This window comes from Macaca fascicularis, chromosome 2 (assembly GCF_037993035.2).
Source record: "Macaca fascicularis isolate 582-1 chromosome 2, T2T-MFA8v1.1".
NCBI classification, from domain to species: domain Eukaryota; kingdom Metazoa; phylum Chordata; class Mammalia; order Primates; family Cercopithecidae; genus Macaca; species Macaca fascicularis.
Window position 1 is genome coordinate 85,987,605 of NC_088376.1, and position 22,306 is coordinate 86,009,910.

The window sequence follows — 22,306 nt, forward strand, 5'->3', positions numbered from 1 at the left end:
CATCTCCTCCCCGAAATGCATATGTTGAAACTCTATCCTCCAATATGATGGCATTAGGAAGTGGGGCCTTGGGAATTAATTAGGATTAGCTGAGATCATGAGGAAGACACCCTTAAGGATGGTATTATTGCCCTTATAAGAGCAAGACAACTTGCTTCTCTCTTCTCTCCACAATGTGAGGATACAATGAGAAATCAGCAACCTGGAAAAGGTTCCTCACCAGAGCCCAACCATGCCGCCATTTTGATCTTGGATTTCTAGGCAACAGATATGTAAAAAATAAATGTCTATTGTTTATAAACTACTCAGTCTGTAGTATTTTTCTTACAGCAGCCTGAGATGAGTAAGGCACTTCCCTACACTCCTACTAGGATCACTTCCTCCTTCCTCTACCTTGTCTTGTCATCATCTTTTTCCCTACCTGTGGGAAAAGGGGGAATAGGAGTTCAAATCTATAGCCTGTGGGCTCATTAAAAACTTGTTACTGGGGCTGAGTGTGGAGGTTCACGCCTGTAATCCCAGCACTTTGGGAGGCCGAGGCGGGCAGATCACGAGGTCAGGAGATCGAGACCATCCTGGCTAACATGGTGCAACTCCATCTCTACTAAAAATACCAAAAAAAAAAAAAAAAAATTAGCCGGGCGTGGTGGCATGCACCTGGAGTCCCAGCTACTCGCGAGGCTAAGGCAAGAGAACCTGGGAGGCGGAGCTTGCAGTCAGCCGAGATCGTGCAACAGAGCAAGACTCCGTCTCAAAAACAAACAAACAAACAAAAATTGTTACTCAAAGTTTGGCCCTCAACATCACCTGAGAGCTTGTTAGAAAAGCAGAATCTCAGGCTGGGCGTGGTGGTCTTCGCCTGTAATCCCAGCACTTTGGGAGGCCAAGGCGGGTGGATCACCTGAGGTCAGGAATTCGAGACCAGCCTGGACAACATGGTGAAACCCCGTCTCTACTAAAAAATACAAAAATTAGCCAGGCGTGGTGGCGCACACCTGTAATCCTAGCTACTCAGGAGGTGGAGACAGGTGAATTGCTTGAACCCAGGAGGCGGAGGTTGCAGTGAGCCAAGATCGCACCACTGCACTCCAGCCTGGGTGACAGAGCAAGACTCTGCCTCAAAAAAAAAAAAAAAAAAAAAGAGAGAGAGAGAGAGAAACAAAAAAGAAAAAAGCAGAATCTCAGACCTCAGACCACACCCAGACATACTGAAGAGAAGCCTGCATTGTTGCATTGTTTAAAGCCAGATTGCCAGGTGATTCAGGTGCACGTTACAAGCTGAGTGTTACTGTCTTCAGAACACAGGGCTGTGGTCTTTCGGAGGAGAAAGAAGTTTTATTTCTATTAGCCAATCTTAGTAGCTGCAGCTGTCTGCATGATAGTACAGTGTATACTGCTGTCAAGTAACCCAAAGAAAAGCCCCAGAATTTCCCTTTATTGAGGTTGTCTGGGAATAAGTGAAATGTTATCAGTTGCCAGCAGATATAATGAGCTGTCAGTACCTTCCAGCCAAAGACCATCAGGAACAAATGTAGTTGAACAAGCTGGGTGTTGCCTCAAGAGAGAATGTACATCATGGGGACTCCTGGGTATCTCAGTAAAAGACTTAAAGGATTTGGGATATGGTTGAGAGATTTTTGAGGAGGGTCTAATGAAGTAGGACTTTCCTATGAATTGGGTGTGATTTCAATGCAGGGATAATTTTATAATTGGGTATCTCAATAAATCTTATTTAGAGAGAGGGCAGACTAAACTGAGGCTAGAACTATAATTGGAAAAAACACACACATGCACAGTGGTCATTCATATTAGTCAAAGAGAGATACTTAGTATTTTGTGGCTTGGACAACGTTCATGCTTGTGTCCAGACATAATTTTAGAACAGTCTTTGTTTTGATCAATTATGGTCACAGAGTGGTCTTATCATATGTTGAGGTTCTATGAAATTGTTTCTGTTCACAAGAGAACATAAGTCCTAGACGTGAGTGACAAACCAGCTGGTAATACCACCAAGAGCTTGCTGAAGAGAGTCTTATTTATAGTGCAAAAAAAGTCTAAGGTTAAAAAAATAACTAATTTGATTATTGGACATTCCTGAGCTTCAGCCAAGCAGAACAAGTAGAATATTCAACTGGATTAGAGAAGAGATTTTGAAATTTAGCTACTGCAAAAAAAATAAAAGGGGGGGGGTAGTTTCCTGTGACTGGATTATGAAAATCTAAAATCATTCCAATTTATGGTTAAAACTTCATAAATGTAAGTTTCAATCAAACTTGATGGAATGTATACAGGATAATGCGGGAAAACCTAAAGGACCAGTTGAAGCCAATATGTGGGATTCCTGGTGTAAACCCTCTCCTCCACTAGAGATTATAGTACTATGTGCACCCTCATTTTTTTCAGTGTTCTGAATATTAATATCCCATATATCTCTGCTCATATATTGGTGAAAATAATTAATATCCAAGTATGACTCTACAACAATTAATCTCAGGAAGAAGAAAAGGACACATTCTAATGGAAATGCTCCAGTACTTAGTAATTTAAAACAAAACATTTTAAAAATAAAGCTTAGATGAGAAATCTGATGATGGTAGAGGTTAGAGGAAGAACCAAATTCTATTGTCAAATTTTGGCATCTCAGTAAGCCAAGTAGGTGCAAATCTATCTCTTATCTAAAGTTGTTCCAACTGTACATGGATTGAGGCCATGCACAGTAGCTTTCGAACTTGCTACCCCTGCCTCATCAGGTACTAAAGTAACCTGAGGGCCCAAAAGAATCAAAGTTCTTGTTTCTTAAATTGAAAAGTATTGAACGCTCTCTTTGTAAGGAAGAACCAACATTTTAAGAATGGTTGAAACCCTGCCTGTTTGTCAGTTCCCTAATAATGCCCATGGTGCAACTTAGAATGAAAAACTTAGGAAACTTTGGGGGAATTAATATCATATATAAATAGAATATATTCTAGTTCACATATACATTTTCAGAAGAGAGAGAATTAGTTTAGATAGTGGGATCAGTTTTTTCTACCATTCCTGACAATAAGCATATGCCACAGAGTAAGAATGAAGCAGAAGACAGGAGTCTGCTTTTTATTCTCTGGGTTTCAGATTCTTTATGCCACAGTTTATCACACTTCATTTGAGTCTGGAAATTAAAAACACATACTGTTTGTACAACATAGACGCTAAATTCAAGCCAATGACTTCTTTAATATTCAACACAAGAAGAGTGACATGTTCTGTGGTGAAAAGGGAAACATTTGTGTTGGACTTACTGCAAAATGATATCATTTAGTCATTTATTGAAGAAGTTTTACTGTGTTGCTCCTATGTACCACATAGTATTTTCTCGTTGTATAAAGATACGTATAATATCCTGACTCCCACAGAGCCTGTACATAGTGAAGAGGGAAAGACAGTAAACAAATAAATATGAAAAAAAATTCAGATAGTAAAAGTGCTAGGCAGGGCACAGTAGCTCATGCCTATAATCCCAGCACTTTGGGAGACCATGGTGGGCAGATCACTTGAGCCCAGGAGTGTAAGACCAGCCTGGACAACAAGGTAAAACCCCATCTCTACAAAAATACAAAAAGTAGTAGTAGTAGGAGTAGTAGCAGGGACTACTCCCTGTAGTCCCAGCTACTTGGGAGGCTGAGGTGGGAGGATTACCACCTGAGTCTGGGGAGGTGGAGGCTGCAGTGTGTCATGATTGGGCCACTGCACTCTAGCCTGGGCAACAGAGTGAGACCCTGACTCAAAAAGTACATTTTTTAAAAAAAGCGCTATGAATAAAATGAAACAGAGTAGAGGAATAGTTGGATAGAAAAATATGGAGAATGGGTCTGCCTTAGGTCCTTAGTAGGGAAGGCCCCTCTGAGGCAAAACATTAGAGCTGAGACATGAATGATGAGAAGGAGCCAGTCATGTACAGATTTGAGGCAAGAGTATTTGAGACAGAAAGAGCAGATAGTGCCAAGGCCCTGATATGGAACAAGATTGGTGTTTTCTAGTAAAAGAAAGAAGGCCAGTATGGGAGGAATGTAAAGAACCACAAAGAGAATGGGACAAAAATAGGTTAGACGGTAGAGAGAGGAGGTCTATAATTAGCAAACCTGTCAGGTTTGACATGGCTAAAACAGTTGGCAGTTGGATGTTTGAGCTTGGAACTTGAGTGAAAAAGTTCAAGAGATGTAAATTTGGGGATTGGCAACTATATTATTACTCTGCTATTTAATCCTGAATTCTGCTTAGGATGTATCTTCAGTATATAAATCCCACAGGAACCAGGTATAACAGCTCTTGGGTAAAGATAGATAAAAATAATAGGAAAACATGATCTAAGCTGATATCTTTGGAATAGGTGAAAATTTCGAATTTTACTCCTCACCCCTTACTGAGAACCAGAAACAAATATACAGTATCAAGATTTTCATCAGCAACAAGCCAGAACTCAAATATGCAGATGAGGTATTTCACAGGTCCTAACCAGCCTTTCCACACTGTAATGTTCTGGAACATCTTGGAAATGTTCTGCAGGTAAAATTGGGAAAGGGTGATCTCAACAAGGAGAAAACAATCCTGAAGAGCCAGATCCTTGAGTAGAATCTGCTCATTGATCTCCAGGTTGAGTGGAGAGTGGCTCAAAAAAGGAGAACACACATGTTTGTAGCATGCAGCAGAAATGAGGAAAATGAAAAGAGCGAGAAGGAGAGAACTCAAATATTATAAAGCAGGGAACTAAAATACACTCATGGACTGAAAGAGAGATTAACCACATATAATACAAACTTTACAAGAGACAATATTGCTGAGTAAAGACTGAAACAAAGGGCCTTTAAAGTGAAAGAAAGATTATAGGAGTCTTCATATTGAGGACTTTGCTTATGTTATTTCATTAATATGTTTCATCATTTCACTTTTTGATAATTATGTTAGCTGGGACTTAGTCTTCCTGGACAGATACTTTAATGCTCTTTCTTTTTTTGTGTGCTTTTTATCTCCTTTTTAAATAATTATTTTCTTAAAATAATTTAGAGTACATTTAAATAATGTATGCCACTTTTTCAGATTTTATACATAAACAAGAAACTAAGCAAATGGTTGAAGTATGTAGCAGTATACATTCTGCACATTTTGCCATGTGCATGGATACTTTTATTTTATTTCACTTAAAACATTTTTAAGTGAATTATAGAGACTGTAAAGTGCCTAAGATAAGAAATAGATATGGAGTTCTTACTATTTAGCCAAAAAATTTCACTTTAAGGAAAAAATTTAAAGAAATAATTGGAAATATACATAGAATTTATGTAAAGATAATATAGGAGTTCCAATTTTTTAAAGGTGGCATAAGTCGGGTGTGGTGGCTCACGCCTGTAATCCCAGCACTTTGGGAGGCCGAGATGGATGGATCACAGGTCAGTAGTTTGGAACCAGCCTGGCCAACATGGTGAAACCTGGTCTCTACTAACAACACAAAAATTAGCCGGGCTTGGTGGTGCGCACCTGTAGTCCCAGCTACTTGGGAGACTAAGGCAGAATTGCTTGAACCCAGGAGGCAGAGGCTGCAGTGAGCCGAGATGGCGCCATTGCACTCCAGCCTGTGCAACAGAGCAAGACTCCATCTCAAAAAGAAATAAATTAATTAATTAATTAATTAAAAGGTGACATAGAAGCAAGCTTTACTCCCCACTCCCTACTGAAAACCAAAAACAAATATACAGTATGGGGATTTTCATCAGCAACAATCCAGAACTCAAATATGCACATGAGGCAGATCCCAGGGCCACAGACAGGTGAAGAAACTCCACGCAGATGGTAGGAGAATCAAACTTACATATCTGGGAGGTCCTTCCCCGGTTTCTCTGCCAAGCAACAAATATGAGGAATATCTTTTCCAATTCACAGACTCTACATTGGAAAAGGTGAGACTGAGTTGGTCAACTAGCTTTCCCACCATCTTGGGTTCCCTGGTAGGAGACCTGTTGCCATAATCCATGGGAACATTGTGACTGCCTGAAGGGAGAAATATCCCTGAAGACAGGCAGAGAGAAGGAGAGTAGATAGGAATAACATCCCCAGCTCCAGAAACTCTGCTCTGTAAATTGGCCAAAGGAAATGCTAAATCAGAGTGGCTGCTCCACAGCAGCACTACACTATTGACTATTTGACCAAGAAGTTTAGCTTTAAGGAAAAACAACAACAACAACAACAACAACAACAAAAACCTTAAAGAAATAATCAGAAATATACATAGAATTTTATATAAAGATACTCAATATGGGAGTTCTAGTTTTAAAAATGTGGCATAGAAGCAAGCTTCACTCCCCACCCCCTACTGAAAACAAAAAACAAATATACAGTATCAAGATTTTCATCAGCAACAACCCAGAACTCAAAATATGCAGATGAGGTGTTTCACAGGTCCTAGCCAGCCTTTCCATACTCCAAAGAATCCATACTTTGATTCTCTTTGGAATCAAAGATATTATCCCCCATTCAAAATAGACAGCTCTCTGATCATTTACTAGAGCCAAGGCAAACCTGGGCTTAAGGCACCAACTAGGGCAGTAAAAAGGCAGTGACCTAGCAGTAAATATTTGCTAAATCAATTTATCCAATAAAAATCAAAACAAGCCAGAGAGAAAAAACTAGAATAACAACTAATTTTTCAGTGCAAAAACAGAAACATATATCCACAAGAAACACCAGCAAACAGGAAGCCATGACCTCCTAAAAAAACAAAGCAAATATCCAGCGACCAACACTAATGAGATGATGATTTGTGAGCTCTCTTCCCAAAAAGTGAAAATAACAGTTTTAAGAAAATCCAGTGATCTCCAAGATAGCACAGAAAAGCAATTCAGAAATTTATCAGAGAAATTTAACAAACAGGTTTAAATAATAATAAAAACTCATACAGAAATGCTGTAACTGAAAAATACATTTGCTGAACAGAAGAACCCATTAGAGGCTCTCAACAGCAGAATGAACCAAGCAGAGGGGAAAAAAAAATCACTGAGCTCAAATACCATCTATTTGGAAATACAGTCAGAGGAGAAAAAAGAAATAGCAAAAGGAATGAAGACCACCTATAAGATAGAAAATTAGCTTAAGAGTCCAAATCTGAGAATTATTAGTGTTCAAAAGAGAACTGAGCAAGATAATGAAAAGTGAAAATGAGGGAAATGGAGTTAAAGTGTATATTTTTTTCTTTGTTGCCTTTGTTTCATTTATTTTATTTGTGATTTAAGAAAAGTTGTCACCTTTTAAAATAACTTGTTATAAGATGTTTTTTGTAAGCCTCATAGTAACCACAGTACAAAAAAACTATAACTGAGTCATGAAAAATAAAAAGTGACAAATTAAAACATACTATGTGATATGGTTTGGCTGTGTCTGCACCCAAATCTCATCTTGAATTGTAGGTCCCATAATTCCCACATGTTGTGGAAAGAACCTGGTGGGAGATAACTGCATCATGGTGGCAGTTTCTCCCATATTGTTCTTGTGGTAGTGAATAAGTCTCAGAAGATCTGATGATTTTATGAGGGGTTTCCCCTTTTGCTTGGGTCTCATTCCCTCTTGCCTGCTGCCACGTAAAATGTGCCTTTTGCCTTCCACCATGATTGTGAGGCCTCCACAGCCATGTGGAACTGTGAGCCCATTAAACCTCTCTTTCTTTATAAATTCCTCAGTTGTGGGTATGTCTATATTAGCAACGTGAGAATAAACTAATACAGTACCACAGGAAAACCACTTAACAACAAAGGAAGACAGTAAGAAAAGAAGAAAGAAAGAAAATTGTCACAAAACAACTAGAAAACAGGCAATAAGATGGCAGCAGTAGGTACTTACTCATCAGTAATAACACTGAATCTCAGGATCTCAGTTCTCCAAGTAAAAGACAAAAAGTGGCTGAATGGATAAATTAACAAGACTCAACAATATTCAAGATATCTACTTCACCCATAAAGACACATACAGAATGAAAATGAAGAGGTGGAAAAAGCTATTCCATGGAATTGAAAACTAAAAAAAACAAGAGTAGCGATACTTATGTCAGAAAAAACAACAAATGTAAGACTGCAAAGAGACAAAGAAGATCAACATACAACTACAAAGGAGTCAATTCAGTACAATAATAGTAAGGGACTTTTTACCCCACTCTCAGTAATGGACAGATCATCCAGACAGAAAATCAACAACAACAACAAAACAGCAGAGTTAAACTACACATTAGATCTAATAGGCCTAACTGACATTCACAGAATATTTCACCTAATTGCTGCAGAATACACGTTCTTTCCATCTGTACATAAAACATCCTTCAGAATAAACCATGTCTAAGGAACGGTCTTTATAAAACAAAACTGAACAAATTCAAAAAATTGGAAATAATTTCAAGTATCTTTGCTAAACAAAAGGGAATAAAAGTAGAAAACAATAACAAGAGGAAATATGAAAAATTATCAAACACACAGAAATCAAAAACATGCTTTTGAATGACCAGTAAACCATGAAGAAATTAGGAAGAAAAATTTAAAATGTCTTGAAACAAGTAAAATGGAAATACAACATACCAAAATCTATGGGATATGGCAAAAGCAATACTAAGATTGAAGTTTATAGCAATAAACACCTATATCAAAAAAGTAGAAAAATTAAAATAAACGACCTAATGATGCACATCAAGGAACTAGAAAAGCAAGAACAAACCAAAACAAAAATTAGTCAAAGGAAAGAAATAACAATCAGAGCAGAAATAAATGGACACTAAACCAAAATCAATGAAACAATAAGTTGGGTTTTTTAAAGATAAACAGAATCAACAAAACTTTAGCAAGACTAACTAATAAAAAAGAGGAAAGACATAAATAAAATCAGAAAGAAAAAGGAGACATAATAACTGAGACTTCAGAAATAAAAAGAATCATCAGATGCTATTGTAAACAACTATATGCCAACAAATTGGAAAACTTAGAAAAAATGGATAAATTTCTGGACACATACAACCTACCAAGATTGAACCATGAAGAAATAGAAAACCTCAATAAACCAATAATGAGTCATCAGATTGAAGCCATAATAAAAAGTCTTTCAATAGAGAAAAGCCCATGATCTGATGGCTTCACTACTGGATTCTACAAAACATTTAAACGAGAACAAATACCAATCCTACTCAAACTGTTAAAAAAAAATGAAGAGGAAGGAATACTTCCAAACTAATTGCGCAAGGCCAGCATTATCCTGAAACCAAGATCAGACAAGAATACAACAAAAAAAGAAAACTACTGGCCAATATCACTAATGAACATAAAGCAAAAATCCTCAACAAAATACTAGTAAACTGAATTTGACAACACATTAAAAAGATCATTCAACATGATCAAGTGAGATTCATCCCAGAGATGTAAGAATGATTCAATATATACTAATCAATAAACAGGCTACATAGCATTAATGGAACCAAGAACAAAAACCATATGATTATGTCCATTGATATTGAAAAAGCACTTGATAAAATTTGACATCCCTTTATGATAAAAACTCTCATCAAAATAGCTGTAGAAGGAACACGCCTCAAAATAATATAGGTCATGTATGACAAACTCATAGCTAACATTGCAATAAATGGGAAAAAGTTGAAGACCATTTCTTTAAAGACCAAAACAAGACAAGGATGCCAACTTTTAATACTTTTATTCAACATAACACTGAAAGTCCTGGCCAAAGTAATTAGACAAGAGAAAGAAATAAAGGGCATTCAGAATGGAAAGAAGTCAAATTAGCCTTATTAAAAAATGATATGATTTTATACGTAGAAAAAACCTAGACTTCACCAACAGCCTGTTAGAACTGATAAATTCAGTAAAGTTGCAGGATACAAAATCAACAAACAAAAATCAGTAGCATTTATATATGCCAACAGTGAACAATCTGAAAAAGAAATCAAGAAAGAAATCCCATTTACAATGGCTACAAAATAATGTAAAATACCTAGGAATCAATCTAACTAGAGAAGTGGAAGATCTATACAAGAAAAACTATAAAACTTTTAAAGAAAAAAAAATTGAAGAGAACACAAAAACATGGAAAGATATGCCATGCTTATGAACTGAAAGAATTAATATTGTTAAAATGACAGCACTATCCAAAGTAATTTACAGATTCAATGCAATCTCTATCAAAATGCTGATGGCATTCTTCACAGAAACAGAAAAAAAAATACTGGAATGTATATGGAACCACACAAAAAAAACAAATAACCAAAACATTTCTGAGCAAAAAATAAAAAGCTGGAGACATCACAGGTACTTCAAAATTAACTACAAACTATCAAAACAGAATGGTACTGGCATAAAAATAGACACATAGACCAATGGAACAGAATAGAGACCACCAATATAAATCCATGCATTTATAGCCAATTCATTTTCAACAAATATACCAAGAACATACAATGGAGGAAAGGACAGTCTTTTTAATAAAAAGTGTTGGGAAAACTGTATGATGCAATGTAGAAGAAGGAAACCAGATCCCTGTCTCTCACCGCACACAAAAATCAAATCAAAATAAATTAAAGCCTTAAATCTAAGACATGAAATTACTAGAAGAAAATATTGGGTAAGTGTTTCAGGACGTTGATCTGGGCAAAATTTTTTTGTATAAAACCCAAAAAGCACAGACAACATAAGAGAAAATAGACAAATGGGATTACATGGAGCTAAAAAGCTTCTGTACAGTAAGGGAAACAATTATCAAGATGAAAAGACAACCTACAGAATGGGAGAAAATATTTGCAAACTATTTATCTAAAAATGAATTTAATAACAAGAGTATAGAAGAAGCTTAAACAACTCAATAGCAGAAAAAATATATATAATCTGATTTAAAAATCAGCAAGAGATCTGAATAGACATTTCTTGAAAAAAGACAAATGGCTAATGGATTAAAAAAATAATGTTCAACAACACTAATCATCAGAGAAATGCTAATTAAAACCACAATAAGATATCAATTCATCCCAATTAAAGTGGTTTGTATCAAAACACGGGTAACAATAGATGCTGGCAAAGATGTGGAGAAAGGGGAACCCTGTTGGTGGGAATATAAATATATAAATTTACACAGCCACCATGGAGAACAGTATGGGGGTTCCTCAAAAAACTACAAATAGAACTGCCATATGATCCAGAAAATCCACTGCTGGGAATATACCCAAAAGAAAGGAAATCGATATATTGAAGAGATATCTGCACTCTCATATTTATTGCAGCACTCTTCACAGTAGTCAAAATAGGTAATCAACCTAAATGCCTGTCAAAAAAGTTATACATATATATATACAATGGAATATTATTTATCCATATAAAAACAATGAATTCCTGTCATTTGCAATAACATGGATGGAAATGGAGATCATTATGTTAAAGGAAACAAGCCAAGCACAGAAAAATGATTATCACATGTTCTTACTCATATGTGGGAGCTAAAAAGTGTATCTCATGAAGATAGAGAGTAAACAGGTGGTAACCAGAGGCCAGGAAAGGTAGAAAAAGAAGGGGGGATGAAGAAGACGACAATAATATAAATGTTTTTATTACCACTGAACTGTAAAGATGGTAAAATTTATATATATATTTTAACTCAAAAAATATTAAAACTATGTTAAATATTACATTATTTATTTATTCAACAGACTCTGCAAGATTTTTCTTGTTTGCCTAACTTTTAAATGCTATTTTAAGCTGGAATCAGGGCATAGAAAAAGTCTCTATCCTCATTAACATTACATTCTTATCTAATTAGATGAAGTAAAACTGTGAAAACAGCCTAATTTCCTATATGGTAGAAATGGTTAGATACATTATATGCATGTGATGAAATGCTAAGTAGCTATTAAACATAAAGTTTACCTACATGTATTAACTTGGAAAGTTCACCAAGATTTACAGTGAAGGATCTATATTGCTCTCCAGTGTGTAGCATATGGCTCCCCAAAAGACAGTAACTGGCATACAAATGAATAGTTTATAATGTTAATATTTGTCCAATTATCTTTGGGTAATTAAAATATAGTAATTTATTTTCTTAGTTATATGTCCCATATTTTCAAATTGTTTACCATTACCATGCATTATGTCGACAGCTAATAAATGTATGTTAGTAAATGTTGACAATGTCACTTAATAATATTAGATACTATTACTAGTATTTTAATAACTATGACTTATTTTTAGGTATAAATAAAAAGCCTAATATTAACCTGGAAAAGCAATAATTTTGGAGATAATGAATTGCAGAGAACTTCACTGAAGGATATAAGCCCTTTTTTTCTAGGCCTTCTTTCTTTGTGGGCTTACCAAGCATCATCCTTCAAAGATAAATGGGGGTGTGTGTGTGTGTGTGTGTGTGTGTGTGAATATTTGTTCATATTCTCCCAGTTAAAGGATTTTGTTCTTTATCAAAAAGATTTCAAAATGTTTTCATTTTTCACATGGAACTGCTTTTAACCCTTTATTTTAAAAGGATAGGAAAAAAAAACATTTCTACCATCTCACATAGAATCGACTACACAATTTATTATAGTTTGATACTTAAAATTTGGAGAAAATACAGACTTTAATATGATAGGGACAATGAGAACACTGTAATAATAATCTTAATTTTAATAATTGCTAACACGAATTAAGATCTTAATATATTCTAGGACTCGTGCTTTCTACATAACATGCATTATTATCTCATTAATCCTTCAAGAAATGTTTTATGTAAAAACAACTATGATCCCCCATTTCACAGATTTAAAAAAAGGGTGTATAGTGGTTTCATCTATAGCTAGTGAGTAGAACCCACTTACAAACCAAAGTCTGCCACGCTCCAAAGCCAATTATTGTAATCTCTGCTTTTTTGCACACATGAGGTATTTCAGAGTTTGAATTTTTGAGGTTGTTAATCTTTGATTGTTTAAAAATGATAAGAGTCTTCAGACAAGAAAGGGCATATGTCTCCCCTCCTGCCTATTTACCTAAAGATGTTCTTCCCCTACCCTTCCTGGACTCTGGTTACCACCAATTTACCCTCTTTCTTCCTGAGATCTCTTTTTAGATCCCACATGCAAGTGAGAACATGTGATACTCATTTTTCTGTGCTTGACTTATTTCCCTTAACATAATGGTCTCCAGTTCCACCCATGTTATAGAAGACTGCCACTATACATCCTGCCCACTTGAGTAGGTTCAGTATCTAGAAGACTTAACAGCACTAGGTCCAAGAGTTGGTATCCAGCACAAGGAAAAGGAGGAGGCAAAACTAAATAGAAGAAATAGGGAGCAGGCAATCCTCTTGAACAAGGAGTCAAGGAACCTAGTCACAGGCTCAAGGAAAGCAGATAACATTTATTTTTACTTATTTATTCTTCCAGTTGTTGTATAAAATAATCTGTGGAATATAATATGTAGGTAAATATACACACATACATATTAATGCACACTGTGTAAATCACTTTCTAGCATTGTTACGTAACCTCTATACATGTCCACCTACTTATCTGTTAAATGGCAAAGATAACTACCTTAAAGTTGTATCATGTATATTGTAAGAGATAATTAATTCAACATGCTTAAATGGTACTCAGTATTATGTATGCACTTGATATTTGAAGAAACTTCTTCAGTCCCAGAAACATTCATATCTATGGATGTTTAGACTTTTGTACTAATGAAGCTAAAAATTTTATTAAAAATATAAAATAGTACAAGTTTTTTTGAACAATGGTGCAAACAAGTCATTTATCTTTCTATGTTGGATTGCTATGTCTGTGATAATTAAATTATTTAGATGTACTACACAATCTGAAAAAATGCAAAAAACAGTGACTCAAACTTAGTTAACATAAGAATCTACCACAAACTTTGTTCAACTGGTAAGGTCTTAGGGAAGGCACAGAAGTCTTCATTTTGAGATGCAATAGCACAAAGTCTTATTCTCTTATAATGAACTACAGAACAGTGAATAAATGCAATTGTTCTTCTTGAACTGATGCTTTCTCTCTTTTGTTAAATAGCTTGGAGCTAACAAAATGTCATTTCTTCACATTCTATAATTCGGTGCTTTCAGGGATTTAGATAGATCTTGACAAATACTATTAATTGGTGAAGTTTTACTACTGGTTCAAATTCTGTGCTATTACCTTCAGTATTTAATAACCGTAAACTTTGAGGGGTTTGAACTATACTTGTAGTTTAAATAGTAAAATTGTTTTATATAACTGATATATTAGTAGTTTGAAAAGGTCATATTCTACGGGGCGTGGTGGCTCACGCCTGTAATCCCAGCACTTTGGGAGGCCGAGGCAGGCGTATCACAATGTCAGAAGTTCAAGATCAGCCTGGCCAAGATGGTAAAACCCCATCTCTACTAAAAACACAAAAAATTTAGCTGGGGGTGGTGGCGTGCACCTGTAGTCCCAGCTACTCAGGAGGCTGAGGCAGAGAACTGCTTGAACCCGGGAGGCAGAGCTTGCAGTGAGCCAGGATGGTGCCACTGCACTCCAGCCTGGGCGACAGAGCGAGACTCCGTCAAAAAACAAAAACAAAAACAAAAAAACTCATATTAGGTCTTTCGGCCGGGCTTGTGAGCGGGACGCGTCGCCATGGGCCGCATGATCTGAGGACAGTGGAAGGGTGCCGGGTCTGCGTTCCCCGCCCAGGTGAAGCACCGCCAGGGCATCGCGCGCCTGCACGCCATGGACTTCTCCCAGCTGCTACAAGAGCACAGTGAAGGACGCTATCCACTACCTGGGCTGCGGTGCGCCCCTCGCCAAGGTGGTCTTCCGGGATTCGTACCGGTTTAAGAAGTGGAAGGAGCTGTTCATTGCCGCTGAGGGTATTCACATGGGTCAGTGTGTGTATTGCGGCAAGAAGGTCCAGCTCAACATTGGCAGTGTAGACACCATGCCTGAGGGTACAACCGTGTGCTGCTTGAAGGCCAAGCCTGAAGACTGTGGCAAGCTGGCCCGGGCATCAGGGAACGATGCCTCCATTATCTTCCACAACCCTGAGACCCAGAAGACCCATGAAGCTGCCCTCTGGCTCCAAGAAGGTTATCTCCTCAGCCAACAGAGCTGCGGGTGGTGTAGTGGCCACAGGTGGCCGAATTGACATAAGCCATCTTGAAGGCTGGCCGGGCCCACCACAAATATAAGGCAAAGAGAAACCGCTGGCCACGAGTACGGGGTGTGGCCATGAACCTTGTGGAGCATCGTTTCAGAGGTGGCAAACGCCAGCACATCGGCAAGCCCTCCACCATCTGCAGAGATGCCCCTGCTGGCCATAAAGTGGGTCGCATTGCTGCCCGCCAGACTGGACGTCTCCAGGGAGCTGAGACTGTGCAGGAGAAAGAGAACTAGTGATGAGGGGCTCAATAAAGTTTGTCCTTCTGCCACCAAAAAATAAATAAATAAATAAAAATAAAAGATAATATTCATTCCTAACTCTCTTATGTGTGTTTCCACAATTGAAAGAGATGTATTATGAGTTTTTTGTTATATAAATATAAGATTATTGTAAAATAGTTAAGTGGTACATAAAAAGGTGAAGAAAGGATTATATATCACCTAAAATCCCACCAACCTGAGATCAAAAACATAAGCAATTTAGTAGCCATATGTTTGTGCATTTCTCTATCAACATAAATCTATACACACATATGTAGTTGTGTGTGTATATAAACATACATATACATAATTTTATATTAAAAATCAATCATATTGTATATGTTATTTTACTTTGAATTTTTGTAAGTGCTGTCTTTTGTGGGACATCTGCTTGTCTCTCTTCTTTCCCTCTAGTCCCCCACTCTATCTCTATACATTCCCAATATTACATCTCCCTCCGTCACTGTGTAACCAATTCATAATGTGGTGTTTATCTTTCTCATAAGCACATTTATCAATTTACCATTGTTTATTTTACAAAAGCATAATCATCTTACATGCAACTCTTTCACATCTTTCTTTTTTCCAGCATATATATGATATATATATATAGCTCATTCATTATATATTTATCTCTCTCATTCATTATATATATATATATGTATAATTCATTCATTCTTTGGAATCCCAACTTATCACTTAGTAGCAGTGATTGGGACAAATTATTTTGTTTCTGAGTTTTTATCTGTAATATGGGCATAATTATTGTAACTATTTCCTTGGGTTGTTATTAAGCACAATATATTAGTCTGTATAAAATGCTTAGAACCACATCTTACTCAAAGTAAGAGCCATGGAAGCATTAGCTATTATTTATAATAGGTGCAGAATATTTTTTCATGGTATAGATGTAAAAAATATATTTAACCAGAAAGCCCCTAATTAAATAATGGATCTAAGCAATGATCATCAATGGATACTAAACTCTTTGGATGAACAGTGGCGGGTTGATTAGACAGACAAAACCTGAATTCATTCAATAATGTTAAAGAAAAAAGTGGTACAACTACATATTATTTGCCTACAGAGGTGATAAAATAGGAAGTATTTAGCGCCATCTATGAAACATTGTTATCCAAGAATCACAGAAACTTATTTTTGCTTATAATCTCCTTATGTGTAAAAGCTAGCATTCTCCAAGCCTTGGCATTAGAAAGGACCTTTATCACCCATTTGGCTATTTCTGCTGGAGAAGGAGACAAGCATATTTTTCTAGGAACACTCATTTTCCTCCTGGAGATTTGTTGATCTCTGCAGGGCAAGCTCCCTTCAGGATTCACAGAATTTTTATCAGCACCTTGTAGTTCTCCATTACTGGTCTCTGAAGGCATCCCTAAGAGCCGAAGGGGAAAAGGTATTCCTTTTCTCTCCATCTGTTCTTGGAAGAACCAACGCCTGGCTCCTACCCTCTAGACTCCTGTGAGCTGGTCCAACAGCTGCTTGGCTCAGGAAAGACAGTTTGTCATTGATTTGGACTGGAGGGAAATATTCAAGCCACCATCTTCATAAATGAAAGCCTTTACTATTGACTAGGTCCAGTCGCTCACACTTGTAATTTCAGCACTTTGGGAAGTCAGGGCAGGAGGATCACTTGAGGCCAGGAGTTTGAGACCAGCCTGGGCATCATAGCATGACCCCATCTCTACTAAAAATCAGAAAAATTAGCCGAGTGTGGTAGTGCATGCCTGTAGTCCCAGCTACAAAGGAGGCTGAGGCAAGAGGATCCCTTAATCTCAGGAGTCTGAGGCTGCAGTGAGCTGTGATTGCACCACTGAACTCCAGCCTGGGCAACAGAGCAAGACACTGTCTCAAAACAAACAAACAAAAACCACTACAAATAACAACAACAACAAAAAAGGCTTTACTATATATTTCAAAAAACAAAGTGATTTTCATAAAGTACACAGATTTTAAGCAGAAAAAGGAAGGTAAAACTCAGATGAATTACATCATTGAGTCATAAAGGAAAAGAGCTATCATCCCATTAGAGGAAACTCGCATTGACTGAAGAAGGACAAGATAATATTTTACACTTTGGGAACCTGAACAACTAAAAAGGAAAAGAGAAATAAATATAAGTAATTAAAAATTAAAAAGAGTGCAGAATCGCCATACTTTTAGTCTGTCTTTCTTCTATGGGAAGATTCTAACATTGTTGAGTATGCAGGTAAAAGAGAATGGAGTTGGTACCTGGAATTTTTCCTTCTGTGTCCTCCAAGGAGCGTGGCATTATATATGTACCTTGCCATGAAATAAATATCACCATAAGAGAGGAAGTCAAACATAAATGCTGTGCAAATTCTAGCAGACCTGCTTTATGTCTGTTCATTTCTGGAGATGTCCAGATACAACTTGTATGGTATTTTTTCTTTTTTCTGAAAATCAGAACTATATTTTTAAAATTTAAAATAACCAGTTGAGCAACAACGATACACTTTCCATAAGAACCATTTTTACCCTGTTTTAATAAGGTTGGTATGCATGGAGTGCAGGGCAGCAGAGCAGCCGCAGGCAGAATACATGGGACTGCTATGAAGCAGGAAAAGTTTCCCTTAGGAAAGAACTATGCCTTTAACAGTGCGACCTAATAGAAGAGCTCCAGACATAAAAATTCAGCCTTCCCAAAGCATGAAGCTTTCATTCTTCTGCAACTGCCATGGTAAGAATAACTCCAGAGAGACTGTAAAGGAATAGTGCTGTTGTCATTATCATTCCTGTGTAAAGAAAAAAATATATATGTCTAAAGGTGTTTCTTTTTCCATTTTATCAAGGGTCTTTGTTTGGAAACTTTTAAATATGATCTTATGACTGCTTCTAAATAATACACCTGCTATAATATAGTAAATACTCAATTTGTGTTACTCAATTCAGCTCTACTTAAATTATTTTCTTATAAAAGTTCAGAAGATCATCTACTTATGACTTGATAGTACCTGCAGGATGCTATGACACATGTGTGAACCAATAGCAATGCAGTAAAATTTCATGAAATGATGATTAATAAACTCGGCCCCGATGAGTACTCACATGTTAAGTGACATTTCGCCTACTATGTTGGGGATATAGTTGTTAGACTTTAGATCTGAAGAAATCTCCAGAGGCTTTCAGGTTTATACCCTTCTCTTCAAATATTGCAATACCATTCAAGACTGACAGTTGTTTGTTTTCTTCATAAAGATGTTGCAGGACAGAGATTCCATAATTTTTAAGATTTTTATCATTCCACTTGCAAAGTTGCTTGCAGTTATCCCTCTAAAATTTTATATTAATAATATTATTTCAAAACTGTAGGATTTTTATTTTCTGGAAGAACTGGGACATAAAATGAAGAAGCTGAATCCTTAAAAGAGTGAGTAGGATTAAAATTCCATCTTCTGATTGCCAACTCATTCTTTCCAGTATAATATGCCATCTCAAAAGTGAACAAAAATATCACATTAGTATTTTAAAATACCTTCATCCATTACTAGTCAGAGTGATTTTGTCTTTTAATTTTTATATCCTTACTTCTATCACCTTGTAGGCACAATATAAGAAAGGAATAAGAACCCATGTAAATGTAACACAATTTTTTTAAAAAGAAATACTGTAATTGGTTAATAAATTCTCACAAGTTAAGAGAAATTTGTTTAAGCCAGATCATTTTACTCATAGGTAAAATGAAGAAATTAAACTAGAGGATTTGTGAGATACCTTTCCATTAAAAGGTTTTAGAACATGTCTTGCCAACATATAGCATTTTGGGGTATTATTTTGAGCTAAAAGAAATTGAGGACCAACAAACAACAGTTGTTAAATCAAGTTTAGCCTAAAGCTGCCTGCTTACCTATTTTAGGTTCAGCCTAAAGACCTGGGTACATAGGTAACTATAGCTTAAATGGAGGTGTAAACAGATTGTAATGTACTTTTGTGTCAATCATCAAGTTTTGACCAATCAACAGGGGTCAATTGTTCAAAACATATTCAAATAAGGCAAATACCAAGTTGTAACCAATTTGGCTATTTCTGTACCTTACTTCTGCTTTCTGTACCTTGCTTTCCTTTTTCCCTCTAAAAATTTTCTTCCACCATGTGGCTGAACTGGAGTCTCTCTGAACCTACTTTGACTTGAAAGGCTTTCCGATTTGCAATGTCTTTGCTCAGTTAAACTCTGTTAAATTTAATTTGTTTAAGGTTTTTCTTTTAACACAAGAAAAGCTCTTTACTTGCCCCTCAACTTACTGAAGTATAAATTTCACGTTTTGTAAAAATAAATTTAATTTATAGAGGAAATTTTCATTAGTAAAGAAAATTTTCATTAGTAAATCTGTACCGGGAAGAGAGCTACTCATCAGCTGAGAGATTTTTATCTGCCTAACAGGCAATCTTCATTCACCCTATATTTCCTCCCTCCCCTCACCTTCCCATAATTTATCTCCCCACTTCCCTGTTTTAAAAGTCTCAGTTATCTAAACTTCCTTAAGTCTCATATTTCTGTAGGACCCCTGTGCATACATATATAATTAAAATTGCTTTTTCCTGTTAATCTGTTTTATGCCAATTTAATCCAGAGACCAGCCAAGAACTCAGAAGAATAGAAGGAACCAATTTTTTTTCTCCCTTGCACCATTTTAACACTGCTTGAACCAATTCAATTTTGTTTTATGAAAGCTTTCCTTGTGCTTTCCACGCTAACGTTATCACCATATTCACCATGAAAGCATGTAGGACTTTGGGGTGGAGCTGGAAGGAAAAAAGATTAATTTTCTCTCTACCCTTTATTGTTCTTAACGAGGACAGACCTCAGTCATGAAAGACAGATTAATTACAGGAAAACAGTTTATTGACATGTATACCTCATATACCTCATATAGACATAGGAGATACTCAGAGAAATGAGTAAATATAAGAAAGACAGTTTTGAAATCAGGCTTAAATACCATTTTTAGTTAGAACAGAGACTGGTTATGAGGAGGTGACCAGGAAAAGCACAGCAAACAATGGTAAGGTTTGTTATACAGATTTCAGTCCATGCCTTCTCCATTGATAACAGTCTCTCGTGACTTAGAGTGATCCTTCTCTTCCTGGAACTGAGAGGGAGACACCCTTACAAATGGAGATTTCCATTATAGAAGTAAATGTTTCTTACAAAAGGATAAATCCTATTCTTGTGGCTGCTGTTTCTCAAAATAATCCTGATGCCAAAGAGGCACATTTTGGAGTGGTATGTTCTGGTCCCTTAAAGCATGTACCTTTATATAAGAAAATTGACATAAATTTTACAATTTAATGGAGTGCCATTCATAGAAAAAGTCTTTCTGAACCCAGCCTCTATTTCATTAATGTTACGGATTTAAGGTTTGAAGTTATGGATTTAAGGTTTGAAGTTATGATCTTACCTTTTGTTTTCCACTTCTTTTTTGAGTTCCTAAAGAATTTGTGAGAAATCAAAATTAATCCATCCATTAGAGATGAGTATGACAATCATCTGCAAATTACCATTTCTTTATATATTTTAAAGTTCTTCTCCCACCATCAGGAATACATTACAATTTCAAAGACATATTCTTTATAAACATAACACAAAATTAAATGGAATTTGGAAAATAGATAAGAATTGGTCTTTGTAAAATAAGAAGCTCTCAAGTTGCACATTCTTATGATAATCTACACTGAATCAATACTATTGTAGGTCTCTTGTATCTTGTAGCAAGATTTCTGTCTCCTAAACTTAAATCTAACTGAAGATAGGATGGTACTTTATCCCTATGGTAGGTACAAGGACAAAAATTAGAAATAAATGTAGAAATCATCACAACCTCCTTCAATTTTCCCACTCTACTCAAGCTTTCAACCTCATGTCACTCCATTAATGCCCTGGCTACATACAGATGGTATAATCTTATAATGTTGCTATAACAAGGTCTCCTGATTATAGTTTCTTCAACTTCCATTTCTGCCTGAAAATTTCTATCATCACAGATTCTACTTTCTTCATTGTACAGAAGCAGCAGCTAGGGCTTGATAGACAAATGTGTCCAGTTGCATTATTTACCAGCTAAGCAACCTTGTGCAAGTTATTTAATCTCTCTGATCCTCAGTTTCATTAAAATGATAATAATAATACTTCCCCACAGGATGCTGGAAGGATTAGAGATACCTCTCTGTAGAGAAGTATACACTAAGTGTGCTTAGTCCATTGGCTCTAGTTGGCATACCAAATGTGTCCAATACCTCGTCATTGTCGTCTCTGAGAAAGTGTCTTTCCTCACCAAAGGTAATTTCTCTTATCTTCTGTAAAACCATCAAATGTCCTCCACTCTTTCTCAGCTTTTAATCATTCACAACAGGCTCCTCCTGGGCTTACCAATATGTACAAATGTGGTGGTTTTTTTTTTGTTTTTTGGTTTTTGTTTTTTTGCTGTACAGTACTATGACTCTTGACAAATGTACACTGTTATGTAACCACCACTGAAAAAATAAATATGTAAAAATTCAATCACTACTACCCCGACCTGCCCAAAATTCTTCTGCATCTTCCCTCATTCCTAGCTCCTGAATATTGCTAATTTGTTTTCTGTTCCTATAGTTTTGCCTTTGGAAATGATACATATAGATGGAATCATACAGTACATAACCTTTAAAGCCTGAATTCTTTTATTTAATAAAAAGGATTTGAGACTCATCCATGTTGTTTCATGTATCAGTTGTTCTTTTTAGTAGTGTTCCACCGAACAGGATGGAATGTGTTTACTCATTCTCCAGTTGAGGGGCATTTGAGTTATTTCCAGTCCTTGGCATTTACAAATAAACTAACACTGA

At 36.3% G+C, this 22,306-nt stretch overlaps 1 pseudogene; it reads left to right on the plus strand.

The window, feature by feature from the left end:
• The first annotated feature begins 14,662 nt into the window (after positions 1 to 14,662).
• LOC102144614 (large ribosomal subunit protein uL2-like) lies at positions 14,663 to 15,418 on the plus strand (annotated as a pseudogene).
• Positions 15,419 to 22,306: the final 6,888 nt, after the last annotated feature.